General features: G+C 41.6%; 1 protein-coding gene across 1 annotated transcript in view; it reads left to right on the top strand.

Moving 5' to 3' along the window:
* The first annotated feature begins 1567 nt into the window (after positions 1–1567).
* The window catches only part of ITCH (itchy E3 ubiquitin protein ligase), a 129180-nt gene continuing 103815 nt past the window's right edge, over positions 1568–26932 (top strand). Inside the window, exon 1 of the mRNA XM_081097015.1 lies at positions 1568–1623. The gene's annotated coding sequence lies outside the window, so the exon portion shown is untranslated. The remainder of the gene's footprint in view (positions 1624–26932) is intronic.

Raw genomic sequence — 26932 nt, forward strand, 5'->3', positions numbered from 1 at the left:
AATCATTTCATGGTTGGGTCACAACATGAGGAACTGTATTTAAAGGGCCAGAAGGTTGAGAACCACTGTTCTAGGGGGACCTACTGAATGGAAAATTATGGGTGGAGCCCAGCAATCTAAGGTTTAATAAAATCCTCTAGGTAATTCTGATGGGCACTAAAGTTTGAAAACCACTGCCCAAGAGAATCGAATGTGATAGAGGTCCAGGAATCTCTTTTTAAAATATGGTTTTAATTGATTTTTAAAGAAAGAGTGGAAAGGAGAGGGATAGAGAGATAGAAACATTGATGAGAGAGAAACATCAACATCGATTGGCTGCCTCCTGCATGTCCCCTACTGGGGATCAAGCACTAAACTCGGGCATGTGCCCTGATTGGGAATCGAACCAGTGACCCCTTGGTTCATAGGTTCACGCTCAATCACTGAGCCAAGAATCTGTATCTTTAACAAGCTCTCCTAAAGACACATTTCAGGAAACATTGACATGGAGGATTTTAAAGTACTTTGAAAAGTGTGAGTGTCTTTCCAGATGGAGGAAACATGCTAAACAACAATAACAAAGGTCACTAATTACTAAGCATTTAGTTGTGTCTCTGAGTCTACTTGCACAGCCTATTCATTTTCAGAAAGAACCCATGAAGGAAGTTGAGGATGGGCTCTAAAGCCAGACTACCTGATTTATGCATCTGTAAACTGAGGATAATGAAGGTACTTCCCTCCTAGGTTTGTTGTGAGAATTGAAGAAGCTTATTGATCAGCTCTTAGAACACCTTCCAGGTTGGCACCACTTATGGGTAAGCTATTTTTATTATGCCTAAGCGGACCCTGATAAAAGGTGGATTTGAAGCCAATCAATATTAAGTCCGGAGTGTACTTTTGTAAGGACTAAGCTATAATCCAGTGGTTCTTTAAATCTAATCCACCACCAGAGCACACCAGAGAGCTTGTTAGAAAAGCAAATTACTGCCTGGCCAGTGCGGCCCAGTGGTTGAACCTTGACCTATGAGCCAGGAGGTCATGGTTGGATTCCGGTCCAGGGCACATGCTCTGGTTTTGGGTTTGATCTCCAACAGGGGGCGTGCAGAAGGCAGCCAATCAATGATTCTCTCTCATCATTGTTGTTTCTATTTCTCTCTCCCTACCCCTTCCTCTCTGAAATAAATTTAAAAAAAAATATTTTTTTAAAGAAATGCAAATTATTGCATCCCAAATCTACTGAATTAGAAGCTCTGGGGGTGGGGCCCAGATGGCTGAGATTTAAGTCGTTCAGGTGATTCTGATTTACACTACAGTTTGGGTATCATAGCTGCAGTCCGTAGAGGTCCTGGTGTGTATGTGTGTGAGGGGTGTTAAAAAATAAAAGCGTAGAGGTGCTGGAAGCAATCCAAGAATCCCTCTCTCCTGGGGGCGAGAAAACCGATCCAGCGGTGCTCACCAGTCTCTGCCAGTCCAGGCAGGCTGCTGGCTCGCGCAGGGCCTTCTGGGGATTGTAGTGCAGACCGCTCCCGAGCCGCAGGCGCCTGCGCATTGGCCGCCAACTCGCTCTAGTTGCTGTGGTCCGGACTCGGGACCGGCTGCCATCTTAGTCGAGGGACTGAAGAGTCGCCGCCGCCCCGAGTCCCGGTAAACACCAGCTGGCGGGTTGGGGGCAGTTCTGGGGGAGAAGGGAGATGAATGTCCGAGGAGAACGAGGGGTGGAGGAGTGTGACGCGCAAGCCAGGACCCAGAGCCGCGACTGCTCCCTCTCCCCTCGGAGCCGGTGCCTGTGGGGGCGCGGGGAGCTCGGGCTAGTGGCTGCGTCCGGATGGGGGGTGGGACGGCCCCGATGCGCTCAAGGGCCACTTTCGGGGTGAGACGCCCGGAGCGTCTCGCCTCGCGGGCGCCAAGTTATGGGAAGCCTGGGCCGCGGCGAGAACCGTCAGGGTCCGGCCCCGCGCCCCTCAGCCCTGCCCGGGGCCACCTTCTCGCGGCCCGGCCTTTGCGCGGGGCCCGGCGGCAGCGGCCAGCGCGGGCGACGTGGCCCTTTAAGGGGCGGTGGCTGGGCCCACCTGCCACCCGGCTGGCCTTCCCGAGACTTTCTGGAGCCCCCAGTCGCGAGCGGGGCCCAGCCCAGCGGCTGCTTCCCCTTCTCTCTCTCCCTCGCCTCCCTCCATTGTCCCTCGGCGTGGTGGTCCCGGCCGGGCGCCTCCTTGGTGCCGGCTGCTGCCGCGGCCCCGCCGGCGCTAAGTTTTGCAGACGTGGAATTGTCACTGTCCTCCCTCCTGAGAGTGAGCGCCCTTGTCTTCGGTAGAGAAAAGAAAAAAAGTAGGCGTGAGCGTCTTCTGAGGGTCGAAACACGATGAGTTCATGACTGGGTGAGGGACTCAGATGTTCAGACTGGGTTCCGAGCCGCGATTTAGAGAGAGAGAGAGATACGGGGTCTGCGTCCCGAGGGTGAGCCTGAGATGAGAGATGTAACCGGGGGCACTTGCCTGCCACCCGACAGTCATGCTGCCCCGGGAACCACTCACCTTGTTTTCTTGGTTATCTTGTGTCTTAATCTGGTTACATTTTCTGACAGGATTCTGCAGTTTCAGTTTACTTTTTTTGGGGGGAGTTAGGGGTGGGGAAGGAAGAGTGGAAAAATTCCGGAGGCACTGGAGTCAGCTTCCTATCATTATACTTAATTGGGGGGAGGGGTCCCCGTCATTATTCCTAATGCAAATTAGCCTTACGGAAGTATGTACAGGCAGCGTGTATTTCCACCTTGAAATCAGCTAAGGGCTTATTACTCAGCTGAAAGAAAGTTCTCATGGCAGATCCGGTGAGAGAGCCTGCACTGTGTGTACTCATGGCTCTACTCAAGGTACAGTTACTTCATGTTTAAGATTTAGATATGAAGGTGGAAATAAATCCAGCGTTTTTGGAACAATGAATGTTAGTTTTGGGGGTGTGAGTCCAAAAGGAATTCCTTCATCATGGGCATGAGGCAAGTCAACAGGAATATGATATGAAATAAAAAATACAAGTGCAGAATACTTGTGCGGTGTATTCTGGTATAAATCATTTCTACATTTCTTTAAAAAAAAATCTTTACACCTACTGGGAGAGACAAACTAGCCTCCAAATTTGACCATTAGGATAATTAGGGGAACTTTTTAAAAGTAGGAATTCCAGGGTCTCATCTCCTGAGATTGATTTAGCACCTCTGGGTTGGACCTGAAGAATTTACTTTTAAAACATGCCCCTGGCACTTCTGATGGTTTTGGGGACCACAGAGGCAAACAATACTGTGGACATACCAAGAACAGCTCAAAAGGCTTTGACTTAGGAGAGGAAGTGACCAGTCTGTTTGAGGGTTGGCCAGAGAGAGATGCAGGACCTGCCCCTGTACCTAATTTGGGTCTTGGATGATAAGTGGGAGAGTGAAGGGATGGGGAAAAGGAAGAGGGCAGGCAGAGGAAAGACCCTAATGCTGTGTGTGAATGCAGAGGATTGTGGAAGAAAAAAGGTTCAGGGAACAGAGAGTGGGATGGGGAAGGAGAGCATTATGGGATGTGAGGCCAGAAAGGTAAAAGGAGGCAATTATAAAAAGTTCTAAGTATAATGTTTAAAAACTTGTTTTATAGTGTTAGCAATAAATATCAATTTTTAAACAGGTAAGTGATATATGAGGTCATATGTGCTTTAGAAAGATTGATAAGTGAAAGAATGGGAGAATGGCTATTGCAGAGGTCTAGGTGAGAAGTGAAAAGGCTTGACCTTGGAGAGAGGCTGTGGGGGGATGATCAAGGGATTGGGCTTTGTTCTTTACCAGGGGGTCATGGTTGGATTCCCGTCCAGGGCACTTACTCTGGTTTTGGGTTTTATCTCCAATAGGGGGCGTGCAGGAGGCAGCCAATCAATGATTCTCTCTCATCATTGTTGTTTCTATTTCTCTCTTCCTACCCCGTCCTCTCTGAAATCAATAAAAAATAATTTTTTTTTAAAAGAAGAAATGCAAATTGTTGGATCCCATCCCAAATCTGTTGAATTAGAAGCTCTGGGGGTGGGGCCCAGATGTCTAAGGTTTAAGGCCTTCAGGTCAATATTGTTGACATACTTTTAGATGAGAATGTTTTAGGGCCAGTCTTGGTAAAGGGCTCCTTTCCTGTCAAAAGAACCCATTAGCAAATCTGAATAGTATTGCCAGGCTATATATGTTAATACTATCAGACTGATTGTTCATTAGCATCTTTGAAAAATTAGAACCAGATGGGGTTCAATTTGGAGGAGAACTTGGGAGATTAGACTGAAATATATAACTGTCAGCATTATTATTTTTGTTGTTGATCCTCACCCGAGGATATTTTTCCACTGATTTTTAGAGAGAGGGAAACATCAATCTGAGAGAAACACATCAGTTGGTTGCCTCCTGCATGAGCCCCCACCAGGGCCCAGGCCAGGGAGGAGCCTGCAGCCAAGGTATGTGCTCTTGACTGGAATCGAACCCGGGACCCTGTGGTCTGCAGGCCAACACTCTATCCACTGAGCCAAACCGGCTAGGGCTAACTGTCAACGTTATTGATGTAAGCCCTTTGAAAGTGTTTTTCTTCCACCCTCATAAACTTGGTATTAAAAATTTAGAGTTGGAAGAGATTGCAGAGATTATCTAGTCCATAGTGGAAATATATTTTGGTTTATTGGCCAACTCCACTTTGAAGTAGCTTCTAGAAGCAATGTGTTGAAGAGGATTTTGGTCTTATATGTTCTCTGGGAAAGTGAGTTATGATTGATGGTGATGCCTCCTGTAGACATTAGTTCTCCAGTGAGAGGTATATGTGACAAGCATATACTATTCTTAGTTCATTCTCTTCGTTTTCTGTTTGTTTTTGAAGAAAGTCCTAAGCAGGTTAAATCATTTACCTAAATAAAACTAGTTAAGAGTTAGGACTAGAACCAAGTTTTGTAGCTCTTAATCGGTGGTTCTCCAAAATGTACCAAGGTGGATGTATGCTACTAAAGAGCTTTTAGTATTAGGCCAAAAGGAAAAAAAAAAGGGTTTTCTAATCTGTGCCTCTTGACTGTTTAGGCAAGAGTTTAACAAGGAACTCTGGCCTAGAAGTAAGTTTTGTTTTCATTCTGGCTTAAGAAGTTTGTGTCTGTACTGTTAAGAAATAGTTACCTGTTGTTGTTGTTGTTTTGGGTTGTTACTTCCTTTCTTGTTTCTCATCTCTCTCAATTTTGGGTTTTGGGGATTGGTTTCCTTTATATGAGTTAAGGCAAAAGTGTATAAAGTGTTGTGTGTTTTTTTCTGTATTTATAGCACCTAGCCAAATTCTGGGCTCATAATAAGCGCTCAGTAAAGATATGTTGATTTTTGTGGCTGTAAATGATACTGGCTTTGAGTCGATATAAATTAGCAAGGTGGGGAGTGTGGAATTGAATTGCAGTATTCTCTGGCTGGGAGGTTGGCCCTCAGCTAAAAATGCTGGATACAAGCTTCATAACTAGAAGTACGTAGTTAACCAGAAGCTGTTCCTGCCTCTATCTTTCTTCAGTCTAGCAGTGCACTGTCCTTGGAAAACTGCTGCCAGCTCAGCTCTTTTGCTTCTTTTCAGAACTGGAAAGATCCTTGGAGTGTTTTCTTTTTCTATCCCTAGGAATCTTCAAATTGCAGGGACTGTCCTTATAATGACTCCAGTAGGTAGAGTATGTGTTTATATGGCTATTCTCATTTTGCCATGTAGCTATTGTACATAGGGGGGCATTATCCCATACTATGTATGAGGCATTTTCAGCTACTCACCTTCTTATCCTGCCTGCCCCATCAACAATTCTCTATCCAACCTGGCCAGTGTGGCTCAGTGCTTGAGCATCAACCCATCAACTAAGTGGTCAACAGTTTGATTCCCGATCAGGACCAATGCCCTGATTATTGGCTCGATCCCCAGTAGGGGGCATGTAGGAGGCAGTCGATAGATGATGTTTCTCTTTCATTGATGTTTCTATCTGTCTATCCCTTTTCCCTTTTTCTCCCTCTAAAAATCAGTAAAACATTTAAAAAACAAAAAAAAAATTTCTCTGTCCAATGAAACTTAAAAATATCTTATACTGTCTGATTCCCAAGGTCATTGCTAATTTGATGCATTTAACCATAGAAGCAATGTGTTAATGGGCCCTTCTTCCCCTCTCAGGTAACATGCATTTAACAGTGGCATTCTGGAGACAACGCCTTAACCCAAGGAATTGACTCCTGACTTGAACGGTGAGAACTTCAGGTATGGTGGCATGCCTGTGAGAGAGGTTGTGGCACAGGAATGGTGCAGAGGGTGAACCTTGGTCATGTAACTGCTGTGGGAGGTATGGAGAGAGAGCACTATTGACGCTGCCTACATCAGTTAGTTGAAGAAATAGGCAGTTTCTACCTAGATCTGGAAACTCAAAGCCTTCTCTATGAGAATTATCATGTGAGCTACACTGTGCTCTTAATATGGGTCCTCTGACTTTTCTGTTTTTCTGGCTTCCTTAGATACATACACACTTTTCCCTTTTGTGCTGCTTTGTAAATGGTTATACTTGTCTAGGCATGTGCATGTATATGGTAAAAAAGTGTAAGAATTAAAAGGAAGGCAACATGTGCAGTGGGAAAAGAATGGAGGACTTGGAAAGAAGAGGTCTGGGTTGTTTTTGTTTTTTTTCAAGCCTCACCGGAGGATATTTTTCCATTGATTTTTAGAGGGAGTGGAAGGAAGAGGCAGACAGAAACATCGATGTGAGAGAAATACATCAATTGGTTGCCTCTCACATGCGCCGAATAGGGCCAGGCTGGGGAGGAGCCTGCACCCAAGGTGTACACGTTGACGCTCTATCCACTGAGCCAAACCAGCCAGGGCAAGGTCTGAGTTCTTACTTGATTTTTCCACTGACAAACTGACTTCGCAAATTATTTAATCTTGCTGGGACTCAGTTTATATCTGTAAAAAAGATTTATTGCTTCTTACCTGCCTCCCTGGCATTGTTGTGAGGATCAAATAAAATAATACATTAAATCTTTAGAAAAAAATGAGTTTATAACTTAAGACATTATCTAGATCTACAAGGTAGAAGAAGTTGGCAATATTAAAAAGGAAAACATGAGGATAGGACAGATTCACTTTAAAAGATCAGAAGATAGAAAAGGAAGATTATTGGATTAAAATAAAAAGTAGAGCATAGAAAAAGATAAAGCGATAAGAAAATACTGAGTGAGTGAAGTAAAGCAGATGAGTTGGTGGATGAGAAAGCTGAGTAGGAAGGAAGTGGTCCCTTGTATTTGCCTAACCTTTACCTTGCTACTACTTGTCATTATCATTACTAGTTCCCTTCGCATAAATGTTCCATCCATACTTAGACTCTTGTCTCCACTGTAAACATCAGTGTTTATTATTCACTCATCTATGTGACCCTTTGTGTTTATTTTTTGTTAACTAATTACCCTATAAATTCTGAGAGATCAAGTACTGTGATTTGCTTATTATGGTGTCCCAGGTCAGTGCTATAATCAAATGTGTACTAAATCTGTTCCTTTTTATAATTATGGAGAGAAAAGAAGGAGATGGTAGGGTGCATTGTGTGAGATATAAGGAAAAGGAATAAGTAAGAGGAAAGTAGATAAACGAGATGATAAAAGGAAGAATTCTTAGGATCTGACAATGAAAAAGAAAGACATGGAAATGAAAAATACATATGTAGAGCAAAAAAGGGGGGAAAGGAGATGGTGTTACCTGCAGTATAGGAACAAGGCAGCTTTCATTTATCTAATGTTAATGTAATACCTTACAAAAACATGTTATTTGGGGGGAGGCGAGGGTAGGGAGGAGGGGGTCAATGGGGAGAAAAAGGGGACATCTGTAATACTTTCAACAATAAAGATAAATTAAAAACAAACACAAAAATATGTTCTGGGAAAGATTCTCCATACCAGAATTTAAAAAAATATTTCTAAAAGTATCCACTTCATTCTGAACTCGTAAAGTATTTCTTTGTGGAAAGAAAACTGGGCCAGTATTCAGAAGACCTGGTTCTAGCCTTGGATTGCTTGTTACTTAAATTCTGTGATCTTGGGCAATTCACTTAAATCTCTCTGGGTCTCTGTTTTCTCACTTGTGTATTGAAAGTATTGAACATGATTGCTCAGATTCCTTCTAGCTAGCTCACGCTTTGATTATACTTAGTACTTCATGCACTGGCTTACTAATTTTTCAGGGCTTTGTTTGTATCAAAATACAGGACTGTTTCAGAAATATAATAGCATTTCATAATATCCAGTGCTTTATAATTGAGAGGCCATTTTAAGTTCTACTTTAAACATTAAGTTTGTAATGTTCAGCCAGCATTTATTGAGCTCCTATTGTGCTAGACCCCAAGGGACACTTAATATAAAACCCTTGCCTTGACCCATGAACCAAAAACCAAGAGGTCACTGGTTCAATTCCCAGTGTGGCCTGGATTGTGGGCTTGATGATCCCTAGTAGGAGGTTTACAGAGGGCAGCCAATTGATGATGTTTCTCTCTCATCAATGTTTCTATCTTTCAATCCCTCTCTCTCCCTTTCTCTCTATAATCAATCAAAACATTAAAAAAACAAAAAAAACAACAACCTCTGCCTCAAGGATTTTGTGTTCTTGTCAGGAAAACAAACTTTTTCACCAGTAATTACTGTAAAAAGCAAGATGTTATAATAAGGATTGCATTGAATTGCAACTTAAGATAATTAACTTTGGATTTTTTGGTTCAAACATAATTGAATATATGTTAAGTGTTGCTCTGTGCTAGGCATTACAGGGAATCATGATGAAAAAGCATTCCCTACACTTAAGAAACTTGCAATTTTTTTTCATGTGTGCAAACTGACAACCCTGATAGACTCTCTACTCCAGGAAAGAGAAGTTTTGTACTGTATCATCAGTTTAAAGTTTTAAACTAAGAATTTATCTGCATGGAACTTACCTCACTCCAGAAATGTCTAATAGCATATTTGCTTTCTGAGAAAATACATTTTATTAGATTCCGCAGCCCTTTCTCTGTCAATTGCAGGGCTTTTTTTTTTTTTAAGACCAAGAAAAAAATCCAGAAATGCTGTCTGCATTTAGGTGAACTTTGGTTTGCTTCTTAGTCATTTGTGCAAAGACAGAGTAGACTCTAGAATTTAGTCCTTTGATCCTTTGTTTTAGAGAATCAGTTTAGTTGGTCACAGAAGAAAGGATGCTAGTCCATAAAGGAATCATATTTTAGGGGTTAACAGTGTGTACTAGAATTAGATTGTCTGATTTTGAATTTTGGCAATATGACTTTGACTAAGTTGCTTAACTTCTTTGTTTTTAAATTGAGGTAAAATTTACCATTTTAATCATTTAAAAATATATAATTCAAAAATATATATATATAATTCAGTGCTTGGTTCACTATTGATCCTAGTGGGAAGTGTAGACCAAATGTGGTCTGAACACCTTAACTTTTTTCTAAAGAGAAACTGGAAATCCAGATTTTAAAAAAAGATATATATTTTTCATTTTGTTATTTATTTATTTATTTATTTATTTATTTATTTAGGTTAATCCTCACCCGAGGATATTTTCCCATTGATTTTTAGAGAGAATGGAAGAGCGAGGGAGGGACAGAGAGAAACATTGATGTGTCTCACATCAGTTGGTTGCCTCCTGCATGCACCCTGACTAGGGCAGGGGGAACTTGTGACCGATGTACTGAGGTGCATTCCCTTGACTGGAATTTAACCTGGGACCCTTCAGTCTGCGGGCCTGCGTTCTGTCCACTGAACCAAACCGGCGAGGGCTGGAAATCCAGATTTTGTGAGAAATCTTTATTTTTAAATGTTGGCAACTTATGAATTCATAATATAAACACTGTGGGCCAAACAAATCACCACTGTGGGCTGAATTTGTCCTGTGGGTTACCTCTTTGCAACCTCTGATCTGGAGCTTGACGTTTTGCAGCATAACTCATGTTCCCTGCCCTCTGGGAAGAAAGTCCTAACCCACATAAAGATTTAAGCAATACCTCAAAGTAGTCTAGGGCTGAATGAGGGTTATGTGGAATAATTATTAAGACAGAGAGGAAAAGGGAAGCTACTTAAGACTGGGATTCAGAATGGGCAGAGATGCAGAAGCAGGAATGGACTTGATGGTGGGAGTGCAGTGAAGAGATTATTTGGAGTTTATATTAGTTTGAAGAGGTTTAGTGTGGGCCTGGTAATAAGAGAAAGTTTTGAAAAATTAAGAGACCAGCCTTATTGTGGGATAGCCTTAAGTCCTGTTGGCTGACAAAATCAGATGGTATTTTATGGAGATTATTTCATAATATTGAGGTTTACAGTGTTTACTAGAGTTGGTGGGGTCTGGTCTGGAGGCAGGGAGACCAGGCTAGAAGTGGTAATAGGAATAGAAAGGAAGGGACAAATGTTTGTATAAGAGACAAAATCTTTTATTTGGGTCACCCTGTCTGTGACAGTGGGACCCTGCAGTAGATAAAGAGGACCAATTTTGAAAGCCTTTTCCCTATTCATTTTATAAAAACTGGGGTATGTGAGGATAATACTGTGTGTATAGGCTATCCCTCTTTTTTCATGTTGTGGATCTTGCTTCATTACTCTCAGTGTCAGCACACTCCTTAATGATGGATCGCATACGTAGTCTTATGATTTCTCAGTTTGCACAAGTAGAATAGAAAGAAAGGAAGTTCTTATGTGCTATACAAATAGTTGAAGGTTAATTAGCAATATAACTAAATATTAATGCTGCCAGTCTCTTTTAGACAATTTTATAAAGTGTTCAGATGAATTAGGTACATAGCAGTTTTCATCTACAAATATGAAACTACTTAGGATTTTTTTTTTTTAATACTAGGATTTGAAAAGGTTATGCTTTTGAAAAATGGAATAATGTGCCGAAACCGGTTTGGCTCAGTGGATAGAGCGTCGGCCTGCGGGCTGAAAGGTCCCAGGTTCAATTCCGGTCAAGGGCATGTACCTGGGTTGCGGGCACATCCCCAGTGGGAGATGTGCAGGAGGCAGCTGATCGATGTTTCTCTCTCATCGATGTTTCTAACTTTCTATCTCTCTCCCTTCCTCTCTGTGAAAAATCAATAAAATATATTAAAAAAAAAGAAAAAAAAAAGAAAAATGGAATAACGTGATGATTTAAAACATAGGATTTGGGTTGCCAGCTCTAGAAATGTAGTATAAACATAGGTACTCTGAGCTCCTTCTTCTTTTTCTCTGAAAAATGGGCATGATATCTACTTCCCATGGTTGTCATGAGACTGCACATTAAAATATCATGAATAAAATGATAGCTATTATTATTAATCTTGTTAAAAAGAGAAAATGCCGTAGCTGGTTTGGCTTAGTGGGTAGAGCGTCAACCTGTGGACTGAAGGGTCCTGGGTTCAATTTCAGTCAAGGGCATATGCCTGGGTTGTGGGCTCGATCCCCAGTAGGGAGCATGCAGGAGGCAGCTGATCAATGTTTCTCTCTCTTTCTCTCTTGCTCCCTTCCTCTCTGAAATCAATAAAAATGTAAAAAAAGGAAATAAGAAAAGAACAAGAAAGTATCAAAGTAGTTCAACTGCTTATTACATTTCTAGTTTTGGTTTTTGGTGATTTCAGTTAACCTCTGATAAGTTTCATTAAGCATTTGTTTATTTATGTATTTATTTAAATATATTTTTATTGATTTCAGAGAGAAAGGGAGGAGGAGAGAGAGATAGAAACATCAATATGAGAGAGATTCATTGATCAGCTGCCTCCTGCATGCCGCCCCCTACTGGGAATCGAGCCCATAGCCCCCCTGACTGGGAATCAAACCATAACCTCCTTGTTCATAGGTTGATGCTCAACCACAGAGCCACACCTGCTGGGCATTAGATTGTTATTTTATACATGGAATTTTTGTATCTACCAAGGTTTGGAAGCACTGACAAATGGTTTGGTCATGGGAAAATTGTAGAATTTTGCTGCAGAAACTTGACACAATACTTAATTTATGATTCAGAATGTTTAAAGAAACCGATGAACATTGTAGAAAGGTGGAATGTGTTTATTCTGTATAACCTGAGAAAGTGATTTGTAGGATTTTATTTTAACCAGGCTTTTTGATCTGTTTATACTTTCTAATGAAAATCTTCTTGACACAGACATGGAAGTCATTCCTTATTTTTTGGCTAAGATGAAAAATGTAGTAGTGTAGTAAGTAGTCTTTTTTTTTTTTAATATATTTTATTGATTTTTTACAGAGAGGAAGGGAGAGAGATAGAGAGTTAGAAACATCGATGAGAGAGAAACATCGATCAGCTGCCTCCCGCACATCTCCTACTGGGGATGTGCCCGCAACCAACGTACATGCCCTTGACCGGAATCGAACCTGGGACCCTTCAGTCCACAGGCCGACGCTCTATCCACTGAGCCAAACCGGTTTTGGCGTAAGTAGTCTTTTTAGTAAGTAAATGAAGTAGAGATAGCCTGAGTATTAAGAATACTTGATGCCAAAGCCGGTTTGGCTCAGCGGATAGAGCGTCGGCCTGCGGACTGAAAGGTCCCAGGTTCGATTCCGGTCAAGGGCATGTACCTGGGTTGCAGGCACTTCCCCAGTGGGGGATGTGCAGGAGGCAGCTGATCGATGTTTCTCTCTCATCGATGTTTCTAACTCTCTATCTCTCTCCCTTCCTCTCTGTAAAAAATCAATAAAATATATTAAAAAAAAAAAAAAAAAAGAATACTTGAGATTAGTAACATTTTCATCATTGAAGAATAAGAGTACTGAAACTGAGCCTCTGAAAAGCATACTAAGTTGTCCCCATCATAGAGATATATCAGTAGGGTCAAATTGATCTAAAACTCATTTAATGGAGAAGCGATTGTTTGTTTGTTTTTTGAAGCAGCACCTATATCCTGAATATTAAAAGGGATTTTCAAGTGGTTCATCTATAATAATAAAAGCGTAATATGCTAATTAGACTGGACGACCTTCCAGAGGAAGCCAGAGCTGTGAGGGCTGAGGTGGCTGCCGTGGAAGGCGGGGGCTGAGGCAGAGGAGGTAGCCACAGTGGCGGCAGGGGCTGAGGAGGTAGCCGCAGCGGCGGTGGGGGCCGAGGCAGGCAGAGGCAGAGGCCCCCGGCTGTGGCAGTGGCAGGGGCCGAGCCCCTTGTATGAATTTCGTGCATCGGGCCTCTATTTTGACTATAGATCTGCTTTAGAAGTGGGAAGGAAGAAAACATGGGAGAGGGATTAGCTGCATTTGCTTCTGTGGAATGTCAGTAAACAAAGGGAAATCCTAGATTATCTTTTTTTCTTGAAAGTTTTGGAGGAAAGATATTTACTATAGGTCTTAATTATAAACTATACTAGAGGCCCGATTAACGAAATTCGTGCAAGAGTAGGCCTTTCTTCACTTGGCTGCCATCACCGGCTTTCCTCTGGTACCAGGGACCCGGGCTTCCCTCCTTCCCTCACAGCCCTGGCTTTGTCTGGAAGGTTGTCTGGAAGGTCGTCCGGAAGGACGTCTGGTCTAATTATCATATTATGCTTTTATTATTATAGATTCTATGTATATTGAAATGTACAGAATGTAACTACTACTGCTTTTCATTGTTCAGAATGTTGCTGACATTTATCTGCGGTCATATTCCCCCTTTGTCTTTGCCCTTGAGGTTTTATACTTTCTTATTCCTTTACTAGAGGCCTGCTGCACGAAATTGTTCTTGGGGGGCGGGAGGTGTCCCTCAGTCTGGCCTGCACCCTCTTGTCCGACTGCCGGTTTAGGCCTGATCCCCATGTCCCTCTCGCAATCCGGGACACTGCATGCACCAGTGACCATACTTTTCTTTTTAAAAAAAAATATATTTTATTGATTTTTTACAGAGAGGAAGGGAGAGGTATAGAGAGTCAGAAACATCGATGAGAAGAAACATCAATCAGCTGCTTCCTGCACACCCCCTACTGGGGATGTGCCCACAACCAAGGTATATGCCCTTGACCAGAATCAAACCTGGGACCTTTCAGTCCACAGGCCGACGCTCTGTCCACTGAGCCAAACTGGTTAGGGCAGTGACCGTACTTTTCATACAGGTGAAAGGCATCTTGCTGTTGTATGGGCAGCTACATTTTTTTGCCCTGATTATAAAAAGTAGTACATAACATGATCCTTCTGAGGCACCCATTCTATGGGTGGAAAAACTGAAGCAGAGAGAAGTTAAGTAATTGTCTTTGTCACACAGTTGTAAGTGTCAGAATCAAGGCTGACCACAAAATGTGCAAGCCAGAGTCCATGCTTGTCATCGCTGCATCATCCTGCTTTTTCATTGTTAGAGTAGCCTTGCCAGGTTTTAATTTTTAATACTAAGAGACTGTTCCCATTATATAGGGTGGGGTCCCTAGGCCTGGCTGATGATCAGGGCCGATCTGTGGGGCGACCAGTGGGCAGGGCGATGGCAACCGCTGGTCACCTCCCTCTTGGGGGGCAGAACCTTCATTACATTTTTTTTCAGTTCTGGATTTTTCTATTCTTCTGTTAACCATTTACTTGATGGGGTAAACATTTATAAAGGACAGCTCTTAGGCCAGGAAGAGTCCCTGTGTTACTTAAATTTTACTTTAGAGAAGGAAAATATAAGATCTTATTGAAGAAATTTGATTCTTCTCTTGGGACTTGCTGTTGTTACTGTTTCTCTAAGAAAATACAAGTCAGCCTGAGGTATTCAAACAAGGGTTACCTTTTGTCATTCTAAGGAGAAGAAAATCTGTTTCATTCATTTCAGTGATTCACTTTTTTTTTTTTTTAAATATTTGTATTGATTTTTTACAGAGAAGAAGGGAGAGGGATAGAGAGTTAGAAACATCGATGAGAGAGATCGATCAGCTGCCTCCTGCACACCCCCCCACTGGGGATGTGCCTGCAACCAGGAATCGAACCCGGGACCCTTGAGTTCGCAGGCCGATGTTCTATCCACTGAGCCAAACCGGTTCGGCAGTTGATTCGTTTCTTAACATGATTTAAGGTGTGATGATTTGAAATTTTGAGACTGGTATTTGTTAGGGTTTTGTGTTGTTTTTTTTTAAAAAATATTGATTTTTTACAGAGAGGAAGGGAGAGGAATAGTTAGAAACACTGATGAGAGAGAAACATTAATCAGCTGCCTCCTGCACACCCCCTACTGGGGATGTGCCCGCAACCAAGGTACAGGCCCTTGGCCGGAATCGAACCTGGGACCCTTGAGTCCGCAGGCCAACGCTCTATCCACTGAGCCAAACTGGTTAGGGCAGGTTTTTTTTGTTTTTACTAAGAGAGAGTTGGAGTGATCTTAAGCTCAACATCCTATATAATAAAAGCCTAATACGCTAAGTGTTCAATCGGACATTCAACCAATCAAAGCGAAATATGCTAATGATATGCTAAGACCGCTCAATCTCTCACTATGATGTACACTGACCACCAGGGGCCAGACGCTCTGACCAGTAGGTTAGCTTGCTGGTGGGGTCCGGCCAATCGGGACTGAGCGAGATGGGCTGGACATGCACTGGAGCTCTCCTGTGGTCCCTCTCCGGCTGGCCAACCTCCCGCGCCCCTCCCTGGCCCCGATTGTGCACCAGTGGGGTCCTTCGGCCTGGCCTGCGCCCTCTCACAATCCAGGACCCCTCAGGTGGTGTTGGAGAGCCGGGTTTGGCCCGATCCCACAGGCCAGGCTGAGGGTCCCCGCTGGTGCATGAATTCATGCACTGGGCCTCTAGTACTTTAATTATTTTGAAAAGGACTAAACTGAGTAAGTTCAAGTACAGCAATGACGTGTTTTTTGTTTGTTTCACTTTTACCTTTTTTTGGTTCCTTTATGGAATCATGATTTTAAATAATGAAATTAACACCAAGCAAGGCTAGAGATCTCAGTTTTTTGGCCATATCTTCTGTTCTGACCTAGATCAGTCCATTTTGATTGGGTTGTTTGCCTTATTATTATCAAGTTGTAAGAGTATTTTTATCTTTTGAAGAGTAGAAGTTCCTAGTTTTGACAAGGCTTAATTTCTCAAATTTTGTATGTGTGTGTGTATGGTACTTTTGATGTCCTGTGTAAGAATTCTTTGCCTAATTGGGCAATCCATCTAAATTTCCTGGATTTCAATTTGTTTACCTGTGAGAACAAAAAGGTGTGCGGGGTATTTTGCCTTCTTTGGAACAATATTTTTATTCAGTTCCTTTTCAGATTCAGTCAAAGTAGAGTAGGTAGTTTTGAGATAGAATAAATAGTAAAGTGAAAGTCTGCAGACCCAATTTTATTTTTTTGGAGTGTAGAATTGGCTCCTGCTTTCATAATCCTATTTGTTCCCTAATGGGTAAGTGGTAATTTGTGCCACCTTTCCTACCCCCAGTATTTAGAGCTCTTGGTGTAAATGATTCTCTCTTTGATTTTTTTTTCTGGTTTTTAATACAGTCTCAATAACTTTTTTTTCCCTTCATTTATTTGAAAATATATTTTTATTGATTTCAGAGAGGAAGGGGGAGGTAGAGAGAGATAGAAACATCAATGATGAGAATCACTGATTGGCTACCACTTGCACGCCCCTACAGGGGATCAAGCCCGCAACCTGCGCATGTGCCCTTGACCAGAATTGAACCCAGAATCATTCAGTCCGCAGGCCGATGCTCTACCCATTGAGCCAAACTAGCTAGACTTGTTACTCCTTTTAATAAAAACACATGCATTTGTTTCTAAAGTGTGCATACATGTTACTCAGTAACTAATTAGTATTGATATCTTTTTAAAAAATGTTTTTATTTTTAGAGAGAAAGGGAGAGAGAAACATTAATGTGAGAGAGAAACATTGATCAGTTGCCTCCTGCTAGCACCAATAGAGCCTGCAATCCTGGCATGTGCCCTGACTGGGAATTGAACTGGTGACCTTTTGGTGCATGGGACCAACTAAGCCACCACGCAGGTCAGGGTGTTAGTTCTTCATTGTTCAGAAATGATATGAGAAAGGTTTTCTGGAAGGTTGGGGATGGTGGCCACCAGAGTCTTACATTTTGAGAATTCATTGATATTGAGAGATAGTCAGAAACAAGAGTTTTTTGGGAGCCAAGAAATTCAACTTTATATATCACTAGAGGCCTGGTGCACGAATTCGGGCATGGGTTGGGTCCCTCGGCCTGGCTGGTGATCGGGGATGATTGGGGCCAGCTGGCTGGGGGGGGGAGGGACTGCAGGAAATTGGCTGGCTGTGGGAAATTAGCTGTGGGAGCACACTGACCACCAGGGGGCAGCTCCTGCATTGAGTGTCTGCCCCCTGGTGGTCAGTGCATCATCATAAGAACCGGTCATAAAGGTTGCTTAGGCTTTTATGTATGTAGATTAGTTTGTATAATATTACACAAGCGTTGTTTTCAGAAGAGCAGTATTTATAGTAGCACAACAATATTTATTGTTGCATGTCAAATCCTTTAAATTCTAGCTGTAACTAGTGAAAGCTGGGAAATAACTTGTAATAGTAGTTAATATTAAAATGTTTGTCAGAAAGCTATTTGGGAGAACAGGGGGAAAATTGACTTCTGGAATACTGGATACAGAGTTCAAACCAACAAATGAATGCTAAAAGTTCAGTTCTGGTGCCAATTTCCTTAAACTTTGTTTTCATAGTATTGAACCTTGCAATTTGTACTTTCCTGTTTTTCTCTTTGAAAAAGATAATCATCTCTTTATGCATATTCTTTAGAGTCCATTCTGATAATATTTGGTTGGAAAATGAGAAAGGAGCTTTCAATGACATGTGATGTTTAGAGCCAAGGTGTCACTGTCGTGGGGGAGAGAGGATGGTCCACATCCTACCTCCCTGTTAAGATAACTTTTTCCAGTAAATAGGAAAGCAACTTTTCCCCATCATAAGTGGATTTGAGTTCATTCTCTCATCTTTTGTTGAGAAATTTAAGTTACAGAAATGAGTATTTATTTTCTACCCCAACCTAAAGTACTTTTATCTCCTACTAGAGGCCCAGTGCACAAAAATTTGTGCACTGGGTAGGGGGGTCCCTCAGCCCGGCCTGTGCCCTCTCGCAGTCTGGGACCCCTCGGGGGATGACCACCTGCTGGCTTAGGCCTGCTCCCCGGGGGATTGGGCCTACGCTGGCAATCAGACATCCCTCTGGCAGCCTGGCAGCCCTTGGGGGATGTCCACTTGCCAGCGGGGAGCAGATCTAAGCTGCAGTCGGACATCCTTAGTGCTGCTGAGGAGGCAGGAGAGGCTCCCACCACCACCGCTGTACTGGCAGCCATCAGCCTGGCTTGTGGCTGAGCAGAACTCCCCCATGCGGGAGCGCACTGACTACCAGAGGGCAGCTCCTGCATTGAGCATCTGCCCCCTGGTGGTCAGTATGTGTCACAGTGATCAGTCATTCCCAGTCCTTCTGCTGTTAGGGTCAGTTTGCATATTACCCATTTACTATATAGGATAGAGGCCTGGTGCATGGGTGGGGACTGGCTGGTTTGCCCTGAAGGGTGTCCCAGATCAGGGTGGGTGTCCTGCTTGGGTGCCTGGCCAGCCTGGGTGAGGGGCTGATGGCTGTTTGCAGCTGGTCACACCCCCTTCAGGGTGGGGGTCTCCACTGGGGTGCCTGGCCAGCCTGGATGAGGGGTTGATGGCTGTTTTCAGGCTGGCCCCACCCCCTTCAGCATGGGGGTCACCACTGGGGTGCCTGGCCAGTCTGGGTGAGGGCTGCTGAGGGCCGTTTTCAGGCTGGCCTGCGACTGAAGTTCACAGCCTCTCCTTTTTTTCTTTTTTTCTTTTTTTATTCTGGGATTTATTTGCCTTCTATAATTGAAACTCTGTTGCTGTCACTGGCGCTCCCAGCTCTGAGACCGCGGCTGGCTGAAAGCAGGTATCTGGGGTTTGTTTGGCTTCTATAATTGAAACTTTGTTGCTTTTGGAGCTCTTGCTTTCAGAGCTCAGAGCCGGGCCACGGCAGGTGGGGAACCTTGGCTTCCTCCATCACTGGAGCAAGCAAGCCTCCTGCTCACTTCAGCTGCATGGCTGCTGGCCGCCATATTTGTTGGCAGTTAATTTGCATATCTTGCTGATTAGCCAATGGGAAGTGTAGCGGAGGTACGGTTAATTACCCTTTTTGTCTTTTATTAGATAGGATGACAATACCTTCAGCAACTCCATACACCAAGGTCAGATCCTTTGCAATTATTAGTAGAGAATGGGATCTACATATTGTTCCTTCCAGCCAGCCTCTGTAACTGGCCCTGGGGAACAGAATCTAGTTTTCAACCCACAGGGTCCTGGTGGCTACTGGTTGCATACATAATAACCATCATACAAAAAAAAGAACCATCACCAACTCCATTATCCATCCTACTTCCAACTGGATTGAGGCTGGAGTCCATTCTTCACAGTAGTGGCTGGTGAATGAAGACAGAATTTTCAAAAGAGATCCTTTGATACATAACTCTTCTACTTGAGTAGTGGTTTGGGAACATGGTTGAGTGTCCCTACTCAAGGGAGACTACTCAGTATTTACAATTACCATTTATGCTTCTGTATTTTAGTAAGGCTGTTTGAGGGTTTGATTTCATTAGGTTTTAGTTCTTTGAATACTACTGTACTTGAGCTCTTTGAATTCTGTACGAGATCCTTTGATACGTAACTCTTCTACTTGAGTAGTGGTTTGGGAACATGGTTGAGTGTCCCCACTCAAGGGAGACTACTCAGTATTTACAATTACCTTTTATGCTTCTGTATTTTAGTAAGGCTGTTTGAGGGTTTGATTTCATTAGGTTTTAGTTCTTTGAATACTACTGTACTTGAGCTCTTTGAATTCTGTACTTTCTGCTTCAATAAGCAATTTTTCTGCTCATCAGTTTTGTATGTTTCCTGAAATTCTTTTTGGTGGCTTTTAAGAAGATAGAGGCCTATATCAAATTATTGAAAGGTCTTCTAGGTCAAAATAGATGTGGCCTATAAAAATAACTGATTGTGTTAGATGTGTTATTTCTAGAAAAAAACCAAGTAAATTTCATAATATTCTATTTAATAATTTATAAATAGGATACATATTTTAAAATAAGGCCAGACAGGTGTTTGACTGTTTGTTGTTTATGGGACAAGATGTTACTGAAATAATCTTGTGAACTGTGTCTATCTCTTTCACTTTTTTCTTTCTACTGCCTTTCAGGAAGATGTTAAGATTAGTTTTTACCTCTGGCAATGTTTTAGCACCTTTTTTCTATATTAGACATTCTGTCACATTTTTATAGTGTGATAGTAAACATCACTCAAAATAAATGATATAAAATTGTTAAGAATTGACCCTATTTTAAGTTTCTTTATAACCAGCAGGATAATACGTAGCAGGTTATTTTAACATTATGTTAGATCTAGATTCAAACTGATAACTTCATTGGTTCAAGTCACATTGATTTACTAGGTGGAGATACCTTGTAAACTGTACTTGATTGTGAAAACTTTTTTTTAAATTAAATATATTTCTATTGATTTCAGAGAGGAAGGAAAAGAGAGAGAGACAGAAACATCAATGATGAGAGAGAATCTTTGATTGGCTGCCTCCTGCATGCCCCACACTGGGGATCTAGCCTGCAACCTGGTCCTGTGCCCTTTACTGGAATCGAACCTGTGACCCTTCATTTTGTAGGCAGACACTCTATCCACTGAGCCAAACCAGTTAGGGCATGAAAACTTTTTTAAAAATCACTTTAAAAGTTAGTTATTTTCCATAGGAAATTCATGCAGAGGCATTCATCTATGTCTCATGAATTTTAAAGCTATAGATGGAGGCAAAGTTGAAATGGCTTTTAAAATTGAGCATTAGGAGAAGAGTGGAGGAGGTAAAAAGAAGGATAGATTGTAAGATGAAAGGACATTAGGAAAGAAAGGTTAACCTAACATTAAGATATAGAAGTAGAAGAGAGATGCTAGAAATGGATCCTGCAGCGATCTCCACAAGATAGGAAAACCAAGTCATATTTATTTTTGTTGTAGAAACTAGATTAACAGTATTTTTCCCCCCACATTGAGAATGCTCTTTTTTTTGTCAAGTTTATTGAGCTATAACTTACATATAATAGAATTCATCCTTTTCAGAGATACAGGTATTTGAATTTTGATAAACACTTGCAATCTTGTGTGCCTTGGTACTCCTTCATCTCTCCCTAATCCCAGCCCTTAGGTGGCACTGATGTGGTCTTTTTTTTTAATCCTCACCCAAGGATATTTTTCTTTTTTTTCTTTTTTTCAAGAGTGGAAGGGGGCGGGCCGTGGGGGGGGCGGGTAAGTGGAGGGGGAGAGAGAAACATTGATGTCAGAGAGACACAGCGATTGGTTGCTTCCTGCACTCGCCTGACCAGGGACAGGAATCAGTCTGCAACCAACGTACGAGTCCTTGATTGGAATCGAACCTGGGACCTGTCACTTGACAGGCTGATGCACTATCCACTGAACCAAAACCACTCAAGCAGCACTAATGAATTTTCTTCTCAATAATTTGGCCTTTTCCAGAATGTCATAAATAGGATCATAGGGTATATATTTCCTAGGACTGCTGTTACAAATTACCACAACCTAAGTAGTTTTCGATAACACAACAACTTTATTCTTTCACAGTTTAGGAGTTCAAATGGCCAAAATAAGGTGTCAGCAGGGTTGAAACTCTCAGAGGGAGAATCTGTTTCATGACATTATATTAGTTTCTGAGGGTTGTCTGTAATCTTGGGCATTCCTTGGCTTCTATACACATCTCTCCAGTCTCTGCCTTCATCTTCACTTGGTGTTCCCCCTATGTCATTACATCATCTTTATCTTGCATGTTTCGGTGTACACATTTTCTTATAAGGACACTAGTCATTGAATTATGGCCCACCCAAATGTGGTATGACCTCATCCTAACTTGATTGCATTTGCAAAGACCCCATAAGGCCAAATAAGGTCACATTCAGAGGTTCCAGGTAGACATGAATTTTGAGGGAGACACTATTCAACCCATTTCACATACATAGGGTATGCAGCCTTTAAAAAAATGTTTTAATTTATCATACAATAAAATTTGCTTTTTTAACTAACACTACAACAACTAAGGATACAGAACAGGTCCATTATACCAAAAACCTTCTTTGTACTGCATTTTTATAGACATAACCAATCCCCTACTCTTAACTCCTGGCAACTAAAGATTTTTTCTTGTTCCTTTTGGAAACTGTCACATAAATAGAAAATAACATATGTAACCTTTAACTTTTTTTTTTTAAATCCTCATCCGAGGATATTTTTCCATTGATTTTTAGAGGAAGTGGAAGAGAGGGAAAGAGAGAAATACTGATGTGAGAGAAACATCTGTTGTTTGCCTTTTGCACGCACCCTGACCAGGGCCCAGGTTAGGGAGGACCTTGCAACTGAGGTAAATGCCCTTGACTGGAATCAAACCTGCAACAAGTCGGTCCACAGACCAACACTCTATTCACTAAGCCAAACTGGCTAGGGCTTATATGTAACCTTTTGAGATTGGGTTTCAGTCAGCATGATACCTTTGAGATTCATTCAAGTTGTTGCATGTATCACTAAGTTTTTTTGTTAGTTTTTAAATATGTTTTTATTGACTTTAGAAAGAAAGGAAGGGAGAGAGAAAGACAGAAACATCACTGTGAGAAAGTAACATTGATTGGTTGCCTCCTGTATACACCCTGATGGGGGATCCAACCTAAAACCTGGGCATGTGCCCTAACCTGGAATCTAACCAGTGACCTTTCAGTGCATGGAATGACGCTCAACCAACTGAGCTACACCAGCCAGGGCAGTAGTTATTGATTGATTGATTGATTGATTGATTAGTATTCCAGCCTATGAATGTACCACAGTTTATCAGTTTACTTGTTGAGGTACATTGGGTTGTTTTACATTTTTGGCGGTTGTGAATAGAGTTATTATAAACATTCCTGTACAGATTTTATGTGGGCATAGTGTTTTTATTTCTCTAGGCATGATTTCTCAATGTTGGCACTATGACATGTCAGACTGGATAATTCTTTGTTTTGGAGGGCTGAATTTATAACAGCTTAATTTCAATAACATACAAAAACTCTTTTCCTTTACAGCTTTGTTACCACAGGTAAGATCATCCTGTTTTACCCAATTGAATCTTAAATTCAAAGACAGTTGTCCTTATCAGACGCACACAAATGGGAGAAGAGAGGCCCATGGGAAGACAGGCAGAGATTGGAATTATTCAACCATAAGGCAAGAAACTCCTGCAGTTTCTGAGGGTCAGAAATTTGGAAACAGCCTGGCTGAGCCGTTTTGGGTTAGGATCTAGATTTTATTTTATTTTACTTTATTTTATTTTATTTTATTTTATTTTTTCTTCCTTCGTGTGTGTGTGTGTGTGTGTGTGTGTGTGTGTGTGTAAAATTGATTTCAGAGAGGAAGGGAGAGGGAGAGAAATATAGAAATATCAATGATGAGAGAGAATCATTGATCGGCTGCCTCCTGCACACCCCCTACTGGGGATCAAGCCCGCAACCCAGGCATGTGCCCTTGACCATAATCAAACCCAGGACCTTTTAGTCTGCAGGCTGACACTCTATCCACTGAACCAAACCAGCTAGGGCTATATATTTATTTTAAACTTTAATTTTTAAAATTTACTGATTTGAGAGAGAGAAATCAATTTGTTGTTCCACTTATTTATGCATTCATGGCTGATTCTTGTATGTACTCTGATTGGGAATTGAACCTGTAACCTTGGTGTATCGGGATGATGCTCTAACCAACTGACCTATCCCTCCAAGGCTAGGGTCTTTATTTATTTATTTATTTTTATTATTTTAAAAAAGATATGTTTTTATTGATTTCAGGGAGGGAGGGAGAGGGAGAGAGAGATAGAAACATCAATGATGAGAGAGAATTATCGATAGGCTGTCTTTCACATACTCCCCACTTGGCATCAAGCACGCAATCTGGGCATGTGCCCTGGCCAGAAATTGAACTGTGACCTCTTGGTTCATAGGTTGATGTTCAATGACGGATCCACGCCGGCCGAGCAGCCTGTATCTTTTTCATTTGGCTGTACCTGAGTTACATCCTTTTTTATAATTACCTAGAGGCCCAGTGCTCAAAATTCATCTACTTAGGGGGCGGTCTCCCTCAGCCCGGCCTGCACCCTCTTGCAGATCGGGAGCCATTGGGGGGTATTCGACTGCTGGCTTAGGCAGTCCCTGGGGGGAGTGGGCCTAAGCCAGCAGTCGGACATCTTTAGCGCAGCCGTGAACCAGGCTTCTGGCTGAGTGGCGCTTCCCCTGTGGGAGCACACTGACCACCAAGGGTCAGCTCCTGCATTGAGCGTCTGCCCCCTGGTGGTCAGTGCATGTCATAGTGACCTGTCATTCTGCTGTTCAGTCAATTTGCATATTAGCCTTTTATTATATAGGATCAGTAATCTAGTAAATAAAATGTTTCTCTGAGTTCTGTGAGTTGCTTTAGTGAATTAATTGAGCTTGAGGAGGGGGTTGTTGGAACTTCCAATCTATATCTGGTTGGTCAGAAGCTTAGGTGATAACCTGGACTTGTCCAACTGCCTCTAAGTGGTGCTGGGGCTGGGGGGTCAGGGGGAGGCAGTCTTGTAGGACTGTAGGATCTGATGCTATCTCCAGGTAGATAGTGTCAGAATTGAGTTAAATTGTAGGACACCCAGTTGGTGTTGGAGAATTGCTTGTTGGTGTGGGAAACTTCCCCTACCAGGTGTACCGGTTAATAATGGTGGATTTTGTAATCAAAGAAAACACGATAATTTCAAGAGAAACATCAAAAGTACTTTATTCAAATTAATGTCCATCGCTAGTTACACATTTCCCCCATCTTTCAGGTAATTTGTGGATACCGTCCCAAGAGAACTTTTCTTGTTTTGAGGCAAACCATTCAGAGACCCAATTTTCCACTTCGTATGTTTTGAAGTGCTGCTCAGAAAGTGCGTGTGCCATCAATCAGAACAAGTGGTAATCTGAAGGAGCAAGGTGTGGTGAATATGGCGGGTGGGTTAATATTTCCCAGGCTAGATCTTTTAACGTGTCTTTAACTGGTTTTGAAGTGTGTGATGGTGCATCATCATGAAGCAAAATTATTTTGCCATGTTTTCTGGCACATTCTGGTCGTTTGATGATCAAAGCGTGGTTTAAAATCTTTCCCATTGTTTGTAAACGATCGGAAATTGCTTGAAATTGTTTTCTGAGCAATGTTTAATCTTTCTGCAAGTTATTTTTGAGTTTGACACGCATCTTCATCCAATGCTTGTAATTGTTGGTCTTCAAACTTTTTCGGTTAACCTGGATGTTCTTTGTCTTTTACATCAAAATCATCACTTTTAAAGCATTTAAACCAGCGTTTATAAGAATCTTGAGATGGAGCAGGTTCACCATAAGCTTCCTGAAGTATACGATAACTTTTTCTTCAAAATAAAGTAATGAATTAAAACTTCCCGCAAATGCTCTTTTTTTGGCACGAAATTTGACATTTTTAAGCATAAAAATATCTATGATGTTAACACCTTCAGCAAATTTGACATATGAAGTTTTGCAGCTTACTGTCAATTCAACAAAATAGCATACATATCAAATTATATATATGAACATAGGTGTTACTCCCAAGTATTGAAAAAAATTTGCATTATTAACCGGTACACCTAGTATATGTCTCCTGCCACACACATTAGAATTGGTGACCAGAACCTTTACACTGTTAAAAGAATGAAAAGTAGCCATAGCCTGCAAGTAAATATTTTCAAAACATATCTGATAAAAGACTTGTATATAAAATATACAAAGAACTCTTAAAATGCAACAGTAAGAAAACAAAATGGGAGCAAAAGATCTGAAGAGATTCCTTACCAAACAATATACATAGATGGCAAACAAGCATATGAGAAGATTTTGACCATTATATGTTCTATGGAATTGCAATTTAACCACCAGTGAAATACCACTGTACATCTACCTATTAGACTTAATTTCAAAAAGTGAACAATACCAAATGCTAGTGAGGATATAGAGTAATGGGAATTCTCTTTCAGTCCTAGTAGGAACACACAATAGTATAGCCACTTTGGAAGGCCATTTGGCAGAGCTAAAACATAGGATTACCATTACCCAACAATTGTATTACTATTTACCCAATTGAGTTGAAAATAAGTTCACAAGTAACCTGCACATGAATATTTATAGCAGCTTTTTTTCATAATTGCCTAACACTGAAAGCAACCACGATGTTCTTCAGTAGGCAAATAGATAAAGTGTGGTACAAATAGTAGAATATTATTAAGCAATTAAAAACATAAGCTGTCAAGTTATGTTAAGATATGGAGGAACCTTTTATCATACTTCTGAGTGAAAGAAGGTAGCCCAAAAGGGCTCCAAATTGTATGTTTCTACCTATCTGATATTCTGGAAGAGGCAAAACTTCAGAGACAGTAAAAAGATCCATGATAGCCAAGGGTTCTGAGTGAAGACAGAGAGATGAATAGGTGAAGCATAGGGGATTTTTAGGGTGGTGAGATCTTTCTGTTTTATTGTAGTGATGGATACATGGCTTTATTCATTTGTCAAGAAATAGTATTGTACAACATAAAGAGTGAACCTTAATATAAATTGTGGACTTGAGAAAAAAAAATTATAGAATATTCCAGGTACTGATTATCACGATAGACAAGGTGCCTGCTTTTGTGAGCCTTACAGTCCATAAATGGGAACATTTTAATGATCTGATAAAATGTAGTAGATGGCTACTTTAGATTGAGTAATCAGGGCAGACCTCTCTGAAGAGGTGAGAATTTAACTTGAGGCCGGGATACAAGAAGTATTGGCTTTTAAAGGTAGAGGAAAAAGCATTCCCAGCAGAGGGCACAGTTGGTGCAAAAGGCTGGAAGGCTGGAATAACAGTG

Source organism: Myotis nattereri (assembly GCF_964212035.1).
Source record: "Myotis nattereri genome assembly, chromosome: 8".
Taxonomy (NCBI): domain Eukaryota; kingdom Metazoa; phylum Chordata; class Mammalia; order Chiroptera; family Vespertilionidae; genus Myotis; species Myotis nattereri.